We start from the raw sequence: 20,034 nt of genomic DNA, 5'->3' as shown, positions 1-20,034 counted from the left end.
CATGCTGAAAACAAGTTTTCACAATCAGCATATCTGAGACAGTATCTCAAATGCCAACAATTATATGAACTATAAATATGGGTGCAAAGTTAAACTAGGTACTCACAAGTACATTCTCCTTACCAAATGGACCACTTTGAGTTCACCAGCTGTGCAGTAATATGAGGACCAGCTCTGACCACTCAGAACAATGCATGGCAACCATTTCAATAGAATAAATTGTCAGCAGGACTTACAGCCTGGCTCAAATACTATAGATTCTGTGGTCATTTTTTTGGGTCCTCAGACCCATTTGTCACATTAGTAAAATAATATTCAGATTACCCCATAATTCCAGGTTTAAGTGTCTTTTAAATGTTAAATTTTTCACCAAATCTAATTTTTTTAAGTGCTGCAAAGGAGGTGGAACAAGAACATATACGCTATGTTCATTGTAAACTAAAACATTCCAGGTACTGTGGACGCTGTAACGATGGTTATGAATGAAAATTTAACATAGACATGCCCGCTGTACCACTCCTGGGAATGAGCTCAGAGAACCACCATTATATGAATGACTAAAGACCACACAATATCCATAGATAATGCAAGATAATTCAAAATAAAAATTATAGAAAAAAGTTCTAAGATTCTCAAGAAAATTGTTCCAACTATGTATCATCAATTTAGAAATAGACAACTCTCCAAAAACAATTAACACATATCTTCTCTCATAAATGGAATCTACAAAAAATAGGAAAAAGAATTAAAATTTTTTAGGAAGTGTGAGGGGAAATATTTTAAATGGAGGGAGTATAACTGGGGAACAAGGTGGTGTACAGAAACAAATGACTAATTTTATATAATTAAAATGTACAGAATAATAAGATTGATTTTAGAAGTAACAAAACAGAAAAAGAATTACTTATTTGCACAAGGGCTCATATATTTTTATACAACTAAAAATAATGACTACATTTTTACTATCTTCCAAACTTCTCTTAAGGTTTTTGAATGATGGGGCTAGAGTTGGCCTAACAGAAAAACGCACACTGTACTCTTTCAAAGGACTTGAGTTCAGTTCCCATCACCTATCACAGTGACCCAAAATCAAACACCAATATCTCTAGTTCCAGGGAATCTGGAGCCTCTTCTCATCTCTGTGGAAACTGCACTCACGTGTACATACCTACATGTCTAAACACATATGTGCAATTTTCAAATAGTTTAATAATTTCTCAGTTTATTTTTATGGACCCAGGGATGCAGAGAGGCTTGCAACCATGCAGTACATGAGGTCAGTTCATTCTCCTACTCTCAGTTGTAAGAAAAAAGGATTGTGACCAAACAGAATATAAGTACTATAAGGTCATTCTGGAACCCAGAACCATAAAAAGATAATACCCGGGAAATATAAAATAATTGGATCATGCAAGACATCTGAGTTGTACAGAGTTGATGCAAATAAATCTGCATAAAATTTAAACTTTATAAGGGATTTCTTAGCATTTCATTAGTTTTAGTCACTAAAAGGCACAGTGTTCCATCAATATATTGTCATTCATCATGTGTATTTAATTAAGAGAGGTTTACAAAGGTCTTGAATTCCACCATAACAAAAGACAGAAATTTTGGCACAAATAATGTGTAAAATATAAACTATTATTGGCTCAGCTGATATAACACACAATAGATGAGCTCCAGAGGTCTGGCAGCTTTCTGGCATGTTTAGCAAGGAAGGAGCTCTGAGTTTAGTAGCTTTCAGGCATTCAGTGCCTGAAAAGCAGCTATTAATTTTTTTAAAAGATGTCTAAATAACAAGCTAGGTGAGGGGATAAATAGAATGATAAAATGAATGCAAAACCAGACACAAAAGACATTTTGGACAGAAACAGTGAACTTAAAACAATCAAGAGAGAAGACTCAAACTAAAAATGTAAGTGCATTAAACATTAAGTTCTAGATGGGAAAAATCACCAGAGAAGATAAACAACCACACAGGATTTCACTCTATGATGAATACAAAACAAATGTATGGGCAGAGTGTCAGAGTAATGAGGCAGGAAAAGGCAGAATTCTTAAAAACGCCCTAGTATCCATGTTACTACCAAAGTAAACTGCTGGACAGTAAGTTTTACTAGGGAAAGTATCTATTCTGAATAACACAAATATTATAAAATGCATGTGTGTGGTGAAAAGGGATCAATTTTCCAGGCAGACAGAACACTCCACTTGCAAAGTATTTAACTACAAATCCTCCAACCTGGATGAGAAAGTGGATGGAAACTGACAATTCCACAATTGAAGTTGGAGATGGGAGTCAACAGAACAAAAGGAGGGGAAATCCAACAGCTTCACTTGCAAATGTTCGTTGTGTAGCAGGTGTTGGTCAGGTTCAAGGCCCCTAGCTTCGGTACACCATCAATACTAGACCTGCATGATACAGCAGCTCCCAATGCCACTAATGATGGAGAGGTGATGGAGAATTGGGAAAGACGGGGGTTGGGGGAACAAAGTGCTTTACTGTTTTCTTCTTCTTTTTTATTATTGTTTATTTTTATCTTATTTTTATTCCTTTTTTGCTTTCCTTTGTGGCTGGACTCTACAAGAGGTAGGGGCAGATATGGAGGGTCTGGGAGAGGAGTGGAATTAGAGTGTACGGTATGAAGTTCCCAAAGAATCAATAAAATATATAATACATAGGTAAAAAATTGACTTTCACTTTCTACCATTTGTTAATATGAACTAAACAATAAGAAGTTGTCAAATGAATGAGGTTTTAGAGTTTTAAAGAACATGACCATACTGAATAATTCAGTACAATTTTGACATAGGGACAGAAGTTCCTATATAACAAGGCTTCAAGATGTTGTATTTGGAATAGAAAATTCCATTTAACACCTGATATATCCACATGATAAGATTTGGTAATAAGAAAATTTTAAATTATAACCAAATTAAGTTCTTTTACTGTAAAAAGAGAAAAGAAAGAATGAAAAGCAGAGAAAGTCATTAAGGACAAGGAGAACATGAACACTGCTGTCAATCAATTTCACCTGACAGACATTTACAAAACACCTCCTCAAATGACAGCTTAAGACAGCATTTCCTGAACACACAAGTCACTTTTCAACATACTCCACGTTACAAGCTACTAAACAGGTTTAAATAAACATAAAAACCTGATATAAAGTGATGTGTGCAATCTGACTACAGGGAAATTAAAATACAAGTTAATAACAGAACAGTATCTTGATAATCCCCAATAAATAAAAATTAAACATTTCATTCTTAACATAATAAATATATTAAAAGAGAAAGTCACCATGAAAGTAAAGTATTGAAGTGGAAATAAAACATAACAAAATTTCTGGAATAACCTAAACCATGATTGGAAAAACTAAGACATTAAATGACTTTATATGAAAGTGAATATATTTGGATTTTGTTTGTATGTTCTACAATAAGATCTCACTCTGTAGCATAGCCCATTGTATCCAGAGCTACATATGTGACCCACACTGTTCTCAAACTCATGGAATCCTGATTCCCAAGGGCTTGGATTATAGATATGAAATACTTAACACCTGCCTTAAGTAGATTTGTAATCTGTGACATAAATTTTATATAAATACTAAAAACAAAGTGATTAAGAAGTCCCTAGTCAATTTTTAAAATTCAATTGACAAATAAAGATGACAAGGGGTAAGAAAAAAATGTATGTATATACAACTCTGATATATCTCTAGGCACACTAGCAAAGAAAAATGAAAGATTATTAAAGTTACTCACATAAGGAATGAGAAAGGGGATATTGCTGATCCCACAGGCACTAAGATGAAGTAAAGAAATATGGAAACGTTAAGCCCATAATAATCTGGATGAAAGCCTATAATTTTTTTTCAGAACTGCATCCTGCCATCCTGGATCTTCACTGAGGGCATCTCAGCCTCATGAGGACTGGGCTGTGAGGAGTCTCCAGGCTCTGAGAAGACGGCCTCACTAGACCTGGTCTAAGAGGAGACTGCTGTCAAGAAGGTGGGTTTGTCTTCACCTCAGCCTCCCCAGAACAGGGGCTGTGAGGAAGTCCAGACTCTGAGGAGACCCTGAGCCTGGCCACTCTGGCCTAGGACTGCCCTCACCAGATGAACTCCACAGACCCCCTCCACAATGGCTCAGCAGCTCCTCAGCATTTCCTTAACGACCTCACGTCTGAGCATGCTCAATGTCCCAGGCAGGAAGACCAAGGTGGAATGGGGGAGGTTAGAGTCTCGGCCCGGATGCTCATTGGGCCAGAGGGCTTCAGGGGCGGGCTTAAGCCTCACATGCCATTTATGATTGGATGGGTTGCATGTGGCTCTATTTGGAGGATGGCATTGTCTGGTGGGATGTGACTGGTGGAAAGGTCTGCAGTGTTTCAAAGGAACAGATATTGTAGAGCCCCTCAACTGGGGTCTGCACATCTCAGACTTCCAGCTCAGCACAGGACAAGTGGGATGATCATAAGTTACAGAGGGTGGCCTTGTGGCCAGAGCTGCACACCTACCATCCCATAGTTCTTGTTCTGTCTCACCTTGCCACATTTACTGACCTAGCCTCACATCCTCTTACCATAGCAGAAAACCTATTTGGTCCTCTGGGAGGCCACCAGATAGCGCTGCTTTATTGCAAAGAGGAGAAAATTAAAATGACAACCAGAGCCGGGCAGTGGTGGCACACGCCTTTAATCCCAGCACTTTGGGAGGCAGATGCAGGCGGATCTTTGTGTGTTCGAGGCCAGCCTGGTCTACAGAGTGAGTTCCAGGAAAGGCACAAAGCTACACAGAGAAACCCTGTCTCGGAAAAAAAAAATGACAACCAGATAGTCTCTTTCTCAAAATCACACAGCTGCTGGTATGGGACAGGGACCCTAGTCAAGTCAGTTCCACAGACAGCTAGATTAGAGTTGACTTCTATTGCACAGAAGTTTAGTCCCAGTGAGGAAGCAGTACCTAATAATGTTGATTTTGTATCAGGTCATCAGCTTGGCGTTCCTGTGACTCAGCATGGACAAGGAGCTTGCATCAGCGGGACTGCACCCTTATCATTCACCTGCCACGTGGTTTGGTAAACATTCGGCATGTAAAATGGCTTTGTGGCTCATGGCTGAGAAATGTAAAAGCATATGTGTGAGTGATTTTATCATTTTTAAGATAAGAACTGTCATGCAGAAGAGAAAGGAGGAAAACAGTTTGTGTCCAGGAAAACAGATTTTACTTTATTCTTACTGTGAGGCTTCTCAAGTTGTGCCTCCTCTGTCTTCCATCAGGGTCACTGTTGATCCTGAAGGTTGTAATAATGATAATCTGCACTGGTTACCAGCGCTGGTTCCTGTGAGGAAAGGTCATGGCCACGACAAACCCAAGCATCAGTATCAGAGCTTTATTAGGAGGAAGAGGAGTAGGAGAGAACAAGAGAACCAGGCCTGGGGAACGAGAGAGAGAGAGAGAGAGAGAGAGAGAGAGAGAGAGAGAGAGAGAGAGAGAGAGAGAGAGATGGTGGGGGGGGGCGGGAGCACAGAACAGACTGGGAGGAGGTGGGGTCTGTGTCCGGCTCTTTAAGGTGCAGGTGAGCTTACAGAGCTACACCATGTATGCTAGATTGCTTGACCACTCTGCACATACATAATCACTAGCACACACTGACTTAAGACACAAGATCCCAGACCCCTTGCATAGCTCCTGAACTGCACACGAGTAGTCATGCAGTTGGATCCTGGCAAAATCCCAACAAATGTGTTGTTGAATCAGTTGCCAAGATAGGAAATGATTTGGGGCTGGTATAATTTTGAAAGGAGGCAGCAAGTTCCACCTTCATCAAAGTATCTCATCTAGAGTTTGTTCATGCAAACTTCCACTCAATATCAGTAGGACCCTATGAAAGACACAAGTGCAAGGGTTGAGAGAGGAAACTAGAAAATAGACACATGTTTCATTTTAAGCTCTGGGGTTGCTTCTAGAGAGGGCAACCTGGAAGTAGCTATATAAACTCCAATTACATATACCTTATAAATGCAAGTACATAGATCTGACCATCCAGTTTGAGAAATATATTTTATTTGGCATGGCGGTGCATATGTTGTGCCCAGATCGTGACCCCCAGAGAGACCACCAAAGACAAGCATGCCGGAATGCAAAAGCAAGGTTTAATTCTACATAAACAAGCCTAGGCGGGGACTTCGTCCAATACATCCAGCGAGGTGGAGGCTGGAGGAAGTGCCCACCTATCTGCAAGCTCAGCTTTTAAAGGGAAAAATCACAAGGTTACATCATTTAGGTGTGCTAGTACAGGTACAATTCTGATTGGCTCGCTTCTAGGAACTTCTAGAAAATACTTCTAAGGGAGTGGTTGCACGCCATCATTTCTCATTGGCTGCCCTCAGGTGGGGGCATTTCTGTGGTCAGTTACCCTGGAAACAAGGGAGAGGACATTCCATAGTCTGGCAGGCTTTACCTTGTGACTATCTTGTGACTCTGTACGTTTACTCTTCCTGGTTTCTGGAATCTGAACTGACTGGTTTCAGTAACTAATGGCCTCTTCCCAAAAGGAGAAATCTTAGGCCTTAATTTTAGGGTGAAAGCATTTTGGTCTTATTTCTAAGATGGCTTATTTTGGTCTCACACATATTTCCAAAGCTACCAACTTGGGAAGCTGAGGCAGGAAGATCATGAATTTGAGCCTGGTCGTAGTGTGAGTGCCCTTCAGCTTTAAAAAATATAAAATTATAAAATTCAACATAAATGGTATTTTTTCAATTTGTTAATAAAATGAGAATGCATACATTAAAGAGATAAGTGTTGTTTTCTTATTTCTATTTGTAATTTAATGTAATATTGAATGAGGTACTATTATCAATTGAATGCTATAAATCTATATATTATCAGAGTTAAGTTATGGGACACTAGAAGAATTGTTCCTCAAAAGAATTTACTACCCAATCTATTTCTGACTTCATAATACTAAATTCCAAATTCAGGATGTTGCTCATTGGAACACCAGGTTTTGTGGTTTCTCTTCTGGATTGCCTATTTGCTATGGCCTTATATTTTTTTGCTGTTGGAATTACAATAGACACTACTAATTAAGGAAAAATCAGGAGCCCTATTGAAAGATGCCCTCTCACCCTCCTCCTCTAAAGGTATTTGCTGACCAGCAGTTTTAGAGCCAACCGGAGATTGATTTTATGGGAAAATAGGACTGAAACAATAGATCTGAATGTATATATCCTGGGATCAGGACATAGGGAGTAAAATTTATGTTTCTGTGGATACCCTGCATCCTGTTAGCCATTAATAACCTCATAGTTACCTTATAGTTCAGCCAGTAACTTCAAAGAACTACTTCACCTCTAGTCCCCTCATCCAATCCTGATTTATAACCCTCTGCACATAAACTTTTCCTATATAAACCCCTTAAAGTGAATGTTCAGGGCCGCCCTCCTCTGTAGCTAGAGTTTTTCTGCCTTGCCCACAGTCAGGGCAAATCTATGTCACCGGCCAGTCCCACAGCCACTCAGACCCAAGCAAGTAAACACAGAGACTTATATTGCTTACAAACTTTATGGCTGTGGCAGGCTTCTTTCTAACTGTTCTTATAGCTTAAATTAATCCATTTCCATAAATCTATACCTTGCCTTGTGGCTTTCCAGTGTCTTCACATGCTGCTTGTCCTGGTGGTGGCTAGCACTATTGTCTTCCTGTTGTCTCAATTTTCCTCTCTGTTAGTCCCACCTATACTTCCTGCCTGGCCGCTGGCCAATCAGTGTTTTATTTATTGACCAATCAGAGCAATTTGACATACAGACCATCCCACAGCACTCCTCTACCTGCTGTGTTGAGTGTTGGACACAGACCAAGTCTGGGGTTGCTTTGTTGTTAATAAATCCCCTATGTGCTTGCATAGGATATGGGCTCTGTGGTGGTCTTGCTCAGGGGTCTTGCGATGTGGGCACAACATTTAGGGGCTCATCCTGGATCCTCTGCTACCCCTAGACCCTGATCTGAGGGTTTCCTAACTGGCTGGTAAGTTTCTGTGTCTTTGCTTGTCCTTGTCTTTGTGTGACTCTGTACGTTCATTTTCTGAGGCACAGTAGATCTGTGAAATGGTCCAGTAATGGTCAATACCAGTGGCAGCCAGTGGACGCACTGGAACCAGGATCACAGGATTTTAGAAGAAATTCTGGACCCTATTAATGGGGCTATGGTAGTCCCAAGGTCTGTTTAACTGAGGACAGAGAGCCTCGAGTCTGGAAGATTTTTGGTGTGGCTGAGCCTGGAGGGTCGCTCCCTTCAGAGCACATCAGGCTGCATTGTTCTTGGAACTTTGTTGGTTATCTCTTGGGGCAAAGTTTTGTGTGTGCCCTTGGTCTTGTGTGTAATGTGTTCATTGTTCTCATTGTTGACTTGACTAAGATGGATGCCATGGGACAGTCACCCTCTTCCTCCCTGGACTTTCACCTAGCATACTGAAAGGATGTGTGATCCACTGCTCACAATAGAATGATGGATTCACCAAGGGAAGTTTGTCACCTTTTGCAGTTCAGAATGGGTCTCTTCCAATGTTTGCTTGGCCTCCCAAAGCAACCTTTGATGCTGGCCAAGGAAGAGCTCCCCATGGTTCCCACAAACCCTGCCCTAGGGGGAGGACCAGCTGTGAAGGTACATAGAGGCAGAGAGGAGAAACTCCTGATCCTGGTTAGATTGCCCTTCCCATAAGAGCTACTGTTCCCCTTGATCAAGGTGGGAATCAACCCTTTCACCACTGGCCCTTCTGGCACTTATGTCTATGTAAATGTTTCTTGTTTCTGTCTACTAGCTTCCCTTATTGCTATCAGGCCCACAGAATTGGCAGGTGAGGTAAGCTCATCAGCAGGGCCACATGCTGAGTGCTTATCACTTGGAAGGTCTGAGACTGGGCCCTCCCCAAGAAAGCAGGGAGGTGAATTCCCAGAGCAGGCAGACCCAGCAGGAGAGGCCCTGGGTGGGCGGGCAGATGCCTCCCTCACAGGAACTTGGAACAGACTCAGGGCCAGGATGCACAGGGCTGGTATTAACCTACAGGAGATGCTCCTGTGGCTCTCACAGAAGATGGAAATGCATTCTCTCTACAGGCAGGCAGAGGTGGGGGAGATGGGGGCAGTTGGGAGTTTACTAACTTCACACTCTGAATCTAAATCCCCCTCCCTTCCTTCTTAAGCCAACTTCATCATTAGCTTCCCATATTAAACCTCCTCTGTCCTGGTAATGCTTAGAAAAAAATGTTAAAGATACATTACGTTTTAAAAAATTATGATTTTGTTTCCACATACACACACAAAATACATGGATTTTGGTCATTTCAGTTCAATGGGTTACAAATACTTGCCATCATTTAAGAGAATTGGTTACAAATTATTATTGGTTAAGATAAGAAAAAACTGTATCAAATTCCAAGTAGAGGATAACTCAATGAATTAAACAGAAAAAAAAAGATATTTTAAGATGTAATGTTTTTATAAAAATTTAAAGGCTTAAGTATGTCATTAGAGACTGAATACATACTGTACTGGGTCTGAGGAAGTAGTTTAAGATATAAAAATGTGAAACTTTAAATTTTAAATAAGTTATGAGATTTGAATATAAAAAGAGTTTATATGGGGTCTAAGATATAAAAGTTTTAGGTATGGGAATATAAAAAGAATGTTTTGGGAAGAAGGAAAGTATATGAAATGCAAGTTATTAGACTATGTAAAAGCAAGTTATAAAAGTCTGAGGATAAAAAGGCTTAAGTAATGAAAAAAAATGATTTGAGATGTATAAAAACTAAAACATGTTCTGGATTTCTTTCTCTTGCTATTCTGCTGTTACACTGAGAATCCAAAGGTTTATAGTTTTAAAAATGACTGTCTACTCTGCAGGTATGGATAAAAATGTAACCACATGTATGTTTGGATTTGAATGTCTGAGTTTGCATGTCCTTTGTATTAAGGAATACATGCTAATACTAGTCATCCGGCCATCCAGATACTAGTATCAAGCATAAACTGTTAACTCATATGTAACAATAAGCTATTAAAAAAGAAATAAAACAGAACCTGAGAGGTCCATTTGACTAATATATCTACAGGATAACATATTGACTTGGTTATTGTTACCAAACTTGGAGATGTTTTCAAGATTAGGACTAGATTTGTTTAGCTCAGATATATTTAATAGACAATGGTCCTCAAACCTGTCAAAGATCTAATGAATATGGCATTTAAATTATTTGATAAAAAGCTTACTAGCTCACTAGAACAAACAGAAACTCCCAGCTCCTAGCTTTAACTCTCAAGGTTTCCAAAAAGACATGGAACAATGAAAAGATGACACCCAGACTCAACACCAGCTGCCAGGGATCTGGCCTAGAATGGACATATGAGACACTGACAAGATAAGCTCAGTCTTTACCAAAGTTGCCCCTACACAGGGAACTTTAATGGTATGTGCCCAGCAGCCAAGACTGATGCTGTCCTGACACCTGTCCTGCCAAGACTATGAAGACAACAGGAGCCTGGGATGATGGCAGTCTGGGCAATGGATAGTCTCTGCCATTCTTTAATAGATTTGGAAGTCTGTACTCAGGTAAAATTAATCTTTCTCAGATCTCTGATGGCATTGATCATTAGGTAGCTACAACTTTGTCAGTTTAGCAACATCAGGCAACCAGAGTCTTCCATGGGGTTGCAGCTACCTTATTAATTCGTTGAACAATGAATAAATAATTAAAGCTACTAGGTCTCCTGAAAAAAAAAGAGAGATAAACAGGTTTGCCTTACAAGCTTCATATTAAGGGACAAACAGGTTTTAAACATAATTTGAAGTGGCTGTTCTTATAAAAGATACTACAAAATTTCTTTCCTTTACCATACTGTCATTGCATTAAAACTTAAAAAGGTCAGAATTTAACATTAATATAGAATTCTGATAAGATAATCGAGCAATAACTGCTTACTGTTTGGATTATGAGCTCAAGATTTTGGATTTCTTATGGTTATCTTCTGATTGTAGACTTACAGATGGATTCCTGTTACCTACTTTTTCTACAATATGTATTTCACTACTGATTGATAACACCAATATATTTACTAAGGCTGTGGGCCTAAAAATTCCAAATAAGTTAACTTTTGTCTCTAGTCTACATCTGTTTCAGTGGGCTTCCATTTGACTGGCAGACAGATCCAGGCATCAGCTACTGACTTCAACCTGTGACACATGGACTTGCTGAAAACTGATATGGACCAATCCAGCCAATGTAAATGCTGTTTCTTCAGCTGGTCAATGAACCAGATGCTTCTAAATCCCCTCCTTGCTTTTGACTAACATTCTGGCTTTCTAGGACCCAACAACGTCCCAACATCAGCAGGAAATAATTACAGAAACGAAAACATCTCCCTTATTCCCTTCTGGAACATTAGATAGAAAAAAACTTCTTGTCATAGAGAACCTGAGATAAAATAATAACTGGTCCCTATTTTCATTTCCAAGTTCCTTCAGGATAAGGAACTCTGTCAGCCAACACAGGGCTTTTGTCCCTTTTGCTTCTGCTAATTGCTGTTGGCTTTTACATCATTGAAGTCTTATCTAAACAATAATTCCTGTTTGGGTGCCACTAAACTGATGATGCTAGAATCCCTCACCTTGCTTTCTGAGGTCATGTTACAGAATAGGCTAGGACTCGACCTCCAAGTCTGACAACAAGGGGACTATGTGCAGCCCTGGGAGAGAAATGATGTGTTTATATAGATCACTCCAGGCTGGTTAAGGACTCTCTGGCCAAAGTAAGAAAAGGCCTCAACAAGTGAAAGAGGGACAGGGAAGCTGGCCAGGGAAGGTTCGAATCTTGGTGTAACAGTTCCCCCTGGCTAACAACTCTAACCTCCATTCTTTTGGGACCCCTGCTGCTACTAGCCCTCATATTAACCTGTGGGCCTTACCTCATAAACAAGCTGATGCAGTTCATCAGAAAAAGTTTGGAGACCACCAAAATAATGGTGCAAAAGACTCAAACTCAATATGAGATCCTCAACCAAGATATGAAAATGGGCCATTAGACTTAGGGTACATATTTGCAAACGAGGTATTGACAACCCATGACTGGGTGTCCTCGAGTTACTAGGAAAGGAGGGAATTTAATGGAAAAATCAGTAGCCCTCTTGAGAGATGCTCCCTCCCCCTCCTCTAAACGTATTTGCTGACCAGCAATTGTAGAACTGACCAGAAGTTGAACTCATGGGAAGATAAGGCTGTTATAATAAATCTATATATCCTGGATTTGGTAACACAGGATATGGGGAGTAATGGACTCAACTGACCAGAAGTTAAACTCATGGGAGAATAGGATAGGAACAATAAATCTGAATGTATATATCCTGGGTTCAGCAAAAGCAGGACATAGGGAGTAAAAAAATTATGTCTCTGTAGATACCCTGCATCCTGTTAGCCATCTGTAACCTCATGCTTATAGTTCAGCCAGTAACTTCAAAGAACTACCTCACCCCTAAGCCTCTCATCCAATCCTGAGATATGTAACTCTCTGTACATAAATCTTTCTTATAGAAACTCCTTGAAGTGAGTGCTCAGGGCCATCCTCCTCCACTTGCTGTGTTAAGTGTTGGACACGGACAAAGCCTGGGCTTGTTTTGTTATTAACAAACCCCTGTGTGCTTTATTCAGATATTGGCGCTGTGGTGGTCTTACTTGGGGGTACAACACACTGAATCAAATTTTCACATAGGTGAATTTAAAAGGCAATCTCACATATTAGCCTATGTCTCTGCTCCCAACTCTTAGATCTGGTTCCTGTTGATTGAGTGCCAAGAAGGTGTTGGTATTTAAGGAAAACAATCAACAAATGGCTAGACAGTTGTTAAATTAAAATTTTAATTAAAAATTGATATTTTGGTAAATGAATTCCATCCAGGGTTGGCGGTACATGCCTTTACTTTAATCCTAGCACTCAGGAAACAGAGACAGGAGGATCTCTGTGAGTTTGAGTACAGATTTATATAACATGTTCCTGGCTAGCCAGGACTACATAATAAAACCATGACTCAAAAATAAATGAGAAAAATAAATAAAATATTAAATATAAATTATTAACAATTTTGGAAAACCATCTCTCATCGGAATTTTAGCAGTTTCCTGGTACTTAACTACATTTCTGAGAAAAGTGGTAACATTAATACAGAAAATTTCTCTAATATTGTGCGATGTGACTTGTTTACAAATACTTTATAAAAGAACAAAATATAGCAGTAGAAAAATCACACATGGTTAAAAGATCCACTTAGAGGTATAGGATAGAAAAGAGCTCAAACTGTGCCACATTATGGGGTGCCTTATAAGCCCCACCTCCCAGAGGCAAGAAACATGGGGGTGGCCTTTTTCCTTTGATACCGAGGACAAAGAGAGCCAGTTGCAGAAGGAGAAGAAAATAAAAGAAATGCATAATGGGGAGGTGCCCAAGTTCAAGGCCCTTCCTGTGACACCATTAACTTGCCAGAGAAAAAGATAAAGAATGTGACTCAAGCTGAGCCTTTCTCCCTGGAGACAGACAAGAGAGGTGCCTATAAGGCTGAGATGAGCAAGCAACAGCTAGAAAAAGAACCGAAGCAGCAGAAGGAAGCAGCTTGCTTCAATGCTCGTCCAAACACCATTGTTTCCAGGAGTGCTTTGTTCCCAGGAAAGAGAAAAAATAAGTTGCAGATAATCTCTCTGGTTCCTAGTTCAGGAACCCTTTCAACTGGCCACGGAGAAGAGAGCCAAGGAGTGGCAGGAGACGGAAAAGAGAATGGCTGAAACGAAAGCCTTGAAAACGCAGCAGCTGGAGGAAGTCAGGCAACAGGAAGAGGCACAGGAAGAGGAGGAGCTACCAGGCTATGGAAAGAGCTGGCACACAAGGTGAATCCAATCCTCTGGGACTCTGCGGTGGAGGTGAAGTCAAGTGTGCCCATGTCTCCTCAGTTCTCCACCCAATTCCAATAGTAGCTCTCTACATCACCCCAGGCATGGAGAGCCATTTCTCACACTCACCCACCCACATGTGACAATGGACATGACAACTGTGAATGCCAGTGTTCTTGAAGATACCATACAGTTGAAACTAATGAGATGCCACTCAGACAGGCTTCAATCAGACTTCTCGAAGTTACCTCCTTCCAACATCAGTTGGTTGTTTACTATGGGTCTTAGCTCTGGCTAGAATTTCAAGTGTTTGTTTAGGCACAGTCTATTTATTTTTCTCCTAATCCCCCCACCCCTCTATTATATGTAAATTTTGATCATAAAATAAAGGCAGTTAAATCCTGAAAAATAAAAGACAGGCTTTTTCTGTGTAGTCCTGACTGTCCTGTAACTCACGATGTAGACCAGACTGGCCTTTAATTCACACCCTCCCACCTTAGTTTCCCCAGTAGATACGGTGACATTGTGTGCTATTAGTCAGGTGTGCCTGTCTGTATTGAATCAAGTATTTTATTTGGGGGGCCTGGGGAAAGAATCCAGGACCTCAGACATGCCAGGCAAGTTCCCCACCACTGAGCGGCACCTTGGCCTCAAATGATCCATATTCTACCAAAAGATGGCTCCTTGTAATGTGGGGAAAGACCAGAAAACTGAAGCTTGTGTCTTGTCTGTCTTGAGCATGCCCATGGTGCTTGTGGGAACTGTTGCTGTCCCCCTGTCATGGGGAGCTTCTTTCAGCCTTTTCCCTCCTGCTACTTCACAGCACAGGATCCCAGAGCTGATGTCATCCCTCGGCTGATGGAATTTTAGGCTTGTGGTACTGAGTCACACTTCTGCAAAGTCAGAGGCCTCAAATGTCTGGAAGTGACCAAGAGGTAAATATCACAGCCTCGTCAGCCCTCGGTCTCTCTTGTGACCATTCGTTTTTGGTATTGTAGCAAAAGTGGCCACATGCAGTATTTCTGCCTTGATATAAAACTTTATTTATAAAAGCAGGCAGAAAAGACTACAACACCCTCCTTTTACTGGCCGGTCTCATGAACAAACTCAGCTTCATCCTTCAGAGCCCCTCTTTTAGGTTACCATTCCTTTTGTAGAGTGCTTGTCAGCTCTGGAAGAGACACTCCTACTATGTTTCAATTTTTCTTGGTTGCAGACCAGCTTCTCTTGCTGGCCTGGAGCAAAGGCCTCATTTGTCTTCAGTTGGTGCACAGTGGTCTCATGCACTTGACTCATACGGCATTTGTGTGTCTTTCTGCAAGATACCAGACAGGCTATTAGGAGCATCAACCCATTCTTTGTTCTTACAGCCTTCAGAAGTAAATGTATTTTGTTAAAAATAGTTCTTTTCAGGGTTAGGGCATGGCTCAGGGTTGGAGCACCTTCCACCCCATCAAATAGACCTTCCCTCTCTCCTGCCCCAAACAGATTGACTTTCTGCGTTCATCTCATATATACACCATTATCCTCTTTTGCCTCCCTCCCTCACTTTAGGTCCCCTCCTCCTGTCTCATAGTCACTTTTCTAGATGTACATGTGTGTGTGTGTGTGTGTGTGTGAGAGAGAGAGAGAGAGAGAGAGAGAGAGAGAGAGAGAGAGAGAGAGAGAGAGAGAAAAAGAGCACAACCCCTCAATGGCACACTTTATCACATCCTTCCACTGTCTACCTGACTGTGGTCACTTAATCCTTTACATGACAGATAATATATAACTTATGGTCTCTTGAAACTATGAGAAAAAAGGGAGTTCATAAAGATTTTAGTTACCAGTTTCAACTAGTTATGACAGGGTAAGGCTAGAGGTGATCTTCCTGACTCCTGAGTCAATTCACAATATAATGGTAAACAGATCTAATAACACACCTACTTTATAACTAAGCAGTGTGATGCTAGGATGGAAAAAAATCACAGACAATCTTGATTTTAGCTCCCGGCACAATCTCCTCATACCACATTTAATCCATGATATAATTTCAGAAACGAATACACTGATGCCAAGTTCTCCTTTCACAACCTACTTCCTGTTACCCCACATCATAAGCCCCTCAGAGACCACCAGGAGTCCGAGTTCATATGCAAAAGCAAAGAACCTTAATGTAAGAGCCAGCTTGGGCTCTCCATACATTCTAACACAAAGGTTGGATCAGGGAGAATATTGAGCTCAGTTGAGGCAGGGTTTTTAAGGGGTAAAGGATGGAGGTTAGGGGATTCAGATGCAAGTTGGACTCCTGATTGGGTAGGAGTGAGGTAACAGATGTTTTGTCAAACAGTGGTTGGTAGTGGCTGCAAGGAAATTGGCAATCTATATACAAATTATATAAGCTATCCTTAATGTTCTAGAGCACTTAGTACTTGTTTGTCTCAATTCTGATTGACTCCTTCAGGGTACATTTGTGGCTTTTCCTGGTTATTATAATAGTGAGGCCTAGTTCTAATATTGTTAGTTTGTAGCCTGTCATGGCTGCCCGAATGTTGAGTTAGGCCTCTTCGCTTCTCTATGATGAAGGCAACATTCAGAGCTTCTCTTGGCTAGCAGCACTAACAGACTTCCACAGCAGCAGCAAAGGTCTGAAGGAGTTGCATGTGTTCACAAAGGATGCTGTCAGGAGGTGTTTAGGAAGGCATTTAGGAATCACCATACAGATTCTTTAGCATCAAAGGAGCATTGGAAGGAATTTGACAGCTCTAGTGTTTGTCTGGCTCTTCAGCTTGCTACCCCAAGATTGAACTAACAGCTCCTCCCCAGCCTCCCCTTTGCTTGGTAAAATAAAACCCTTTGGATAGAAGGTATTGACTTATTACAATATGGTGTCTTTCTTTCCCTTATTTAGTTTCTACTCATAACCACAAAATTAACTGTGCAATCCAGCTGGAATTCAGGAGAATGAGGAAATTACAAACCCAAAGAAGAACATCAGGACTCAAGGATTATAAGATATGAATAGCAGAAGGATGGGTGCCCTTTGAGCTGCAGATGGGATGGTCTGGTTTTTAAGGTGTATGTCATTCAGAACTGTCACAGCTATCCCATAGTTGGTAGTGGTGAGCTTCTTGCTGAACTTGCTCTTCTTGGACCTAAGTTGCTCATGGCTTCAACAATGTTCAAGTCTTCTTTAGCATTCCCAAGGACCATGTGTTTGCCATGAAAACACTGAGTCTCTGCAGTGCAGATGAAAACTGGAAATTGCCTTGGTTCATCATTTGCCATGGACAAAATACCAGGACCTGAATGTTCAGGGTGATGTCCTCATCTTTACATTTCACCTCACACATAAATGGACTTGCTTTCCTTTTCCTCTTCCAGGGACGGTGCTTAGAGGCACTCAGAATGGTCCAGCATTTGACACACCATCGTAAGCTTTCCTACAACACAGCCTCTAACAAAACTAGGCTGTCTTGAACCCCTGGCAACAGGATTGTTTACCTTTATACCAAGAAGGCTGGAAGAGCACCTAAATTGGCATGTGGTATGGGCCAAGGCAGGCTTTGAGGAGTTGCCTTGAAACTGTTCTAGATGATGGATCATCTGAGACATGGTGTCATTGGAGACCTTTTAGAGGGTCTTGGCTAGTCAAACCTGATGTATCTTCATCTGGAACAAATCCATAGCCTCTTGCTTACTGTGGAAACAAAAGCAGAGCCTCCTTTCCAAAGCAACATATCCTTAGATCTAAATTTTGAAGTCAAGTTACCTTTAAAATATACAAATTGGTGTAACTGAGCAGATTTTACAATTGAATGTCTTTCTGCAGTTAAAAATATCAAAGACAACACAATCCAGATTTTCTGTGTAATATTCATCTTTACGTGGGTTATTTTTATATTAATTTAATGTCTCTTTAAAGACTCTATGTTTTAAAACTATTTGTTTATATAACTGTCTATATTCACTTTCTTCTATCTTCTAAGCCTACATACATTTTTACACACATTGTAAACCATTTAAAGTCTTGTTCCATCTGAATCTGCCTTATTGTGTAACTATTGCTTTAAACTGCAGTGGCTAGTACTGAAGCAGAAGCATTGGCTGCTGACTCTGCCCAACTCAGCTACCCACCATGGCAGAACTATGGGGAGCAGTGGGTCTATGCTTCCATCCAACCATATGTAGCTAGCTAGCTTTCTTTCTTTCTTTCTTTCTTTCTTTCTTTCTTTCTTTCTTTCTTTCTCTCTCTCTCTCTCTTTCTTTCTTTCTTTCTTTCCTTCCTCCCTCCCTCCCTCCCGCCCTCTCTCCCTCCCTCCCTCCCTCCTTTCTTTCTTTCTTTCTTTCTTTCTTTCTTTCTTTCTTTCTTTCTTTCTTTTGTTGTTTCTTTCTTTCTTTCTCTTTCTTTCTTTTTCTTTCTGTCTCTTTCTTTCCCTCCTTCCTTCCTTCCTTCGTTCCTTCCTACCTTCCTTTCTCTTCTCTCTCTCTCTCTCTCTCTCTCTCTCTCTCTCTCTCTCTCTCTCTCTCTCTCTCTTTTGTTAGCAAAGGCCAAATTTACCATGCAGTGTAATGTGCAACTTGGAGATACCTCAGTGCTGCCATGCTGCAGGTCAAACCACATGCCATGAAGCCACCATGAAATACCTCAAACCCACATGTTGTGGCATCTCACCACCCACATGACACATGAAGCAGGAACCTGTTTGGGGCTCCATTTAGAATTGCTTACTAAATATTCTCAAGATTCAGGTAGAAACTCAAGCCATTGGGTGCCATTTGTAGCTGAAATTTTCCTGGTCCTGCCTGGCTACTGCAGCCTTGCAGCCACTTGGACCCAAGTGAACACAGAGAGGCTTATATTAATTAAAACAGCTCGGCTATTAGCTCAGGCTATCTATTGGCTAGCTCTTACACTTAAATTAACCCATAATTCTTATTTATGTTCAGACACATGGTTTGGTACCTTTTCCAAGTTCTGCCTTTACATCTTGCTTCCTCTGTGTCTGGCTGGTGACTCCTGACTCAACCTTCCTGTTCCCAGAATTCTCCTCTCAGCTTATCCCACCTATACTATACTTCCTGCCTGGCTACTGGCCAATCAATATTTTATTTATCAACCAAATCAGAGCAACACACATTCATAGCATACAGAAAGACATCCCCAGCAACCCTCCGGTTTTCCAAGATGTCCCAATAAAGGGTCTGTCTGCTCTTCTGCTCTGTACAATCATCTTTACAGTACAACTAGAGCATGTTAATGATCTATTTTTTCATAGAAACTTGCCTTCATTGTTGCCTCAAGAAACAGATGCCTGAGTCTCCAGGATGACAATTGACTGGAGGCACCTCCCCTCACACCTCTTGCTGTATGTGAGCCCAGCAACCCCCAACTCCTCTTCCTCACATCGCCCCATGCCTGAAGGAAGTAGTCAGACTTGAACCAGTACCCCTATACTCAAAGAGTCTGGAATATTTGGGTGGGAGCTCCACCTCAGCTCCTGGCACCCTGGCTTCCCTATACCCAAAGAGTCTGGAATGTTTGGAAGGATTCTGGTGGAAGATCCATCTTAACTCTCCTCCCCAATTTCGTTCTCCAAACCTGCCCCTTCAAAGCTCACCAAACACAGTTCCTCCCCAAATCCACCCCTTCAAAGCCTGCCAAACACAGCTCCTCCCCCAGAGCAGCATCCTAGAAAAACAGACACGTGGTTCTTCCAGTCTACCATTGCTGTCTCCTTTCTGAGGGGCAGGGGATTCATCTGGGAACACTTTAACCATTAAACCTGGACTTTTCCAATTCTGTCTGATTCAGTTTAATTTGGATTGCCTTCAAGGTGCAAAAAATTATCAAAAAGGTCAATGACTTTCCTAGCAAATGGAGGGTTTGTATCAGGCAAGTCAGGCCCAAGTCAGGGTTATTTTGTTTTCAGGTCTTGGCATAAGAGATGACGACCAAGGCACGTGAGCTTATGTAATCCCCTGGTTTACCTGCTAGTACTGTAAAATCTAAATGCAAAGGTAATGTTCAGCCTATCACCTAAAGTCTTCTGAGAATTTAAGAACTGGATAGGTGTGAACCAGGGAAAACCTGGGCTGCAGATGATCTTCAAGG

At 41.0% G+C, this 20,034-nt stretch overlaps 2 protein-coding genes across 2 annotated transcripts in view; one reads left to right on the top strand and one right to left on the bottom strand.

Moving 5' to 3' along the window:
• LOC102906506 (vomeronasal type-2 receptor 26-like) overlaps positions 1 to 4,193 on the bottom strand; it is a 194,515-nt gene extending 190,322 nt beyond the window's left edge. The window contains exon 1 of the mRNA XM_076560666.1: positions 4,034 to 4,193. The gene's annotated coding sequence lies outside the window, so the exon portion shown is untranslated. The remainder of the gene's footprint in view (positions 1 to 4,033) is intronic.
• The window catches only part of LOC107400489 (disks large homolog 5-like), a 127,838-nt gene that overhangs the window by 19,138 nt on the left and 88,666 nt on the right, over positions 1 to 20,034 (top strand). The window lies entirely within an intron of this gene.

This window comes from Peromyscus maniculatus, chromosome 23, assembly GCF_049852395.1.
Source record: "Peromyscus maniculatus bairdii isolate BWxNUB_F1_BW_parent chromosome 23, HU_Pman_BW_mat_3.1, whole genome shotgun sequence".
Taxonomy (NCBI): domain Eukaryota; kingdom Metazoa; phylum Chordata; class Mammalia; order Rodentia; family Cricetidae; genus Peromyscus; species Peromyscus maniculatus.
Note: the sequence above shows the minus strand (reverse complement) of the source record. Positions and strands in the feature narration are given on the sequence as shown.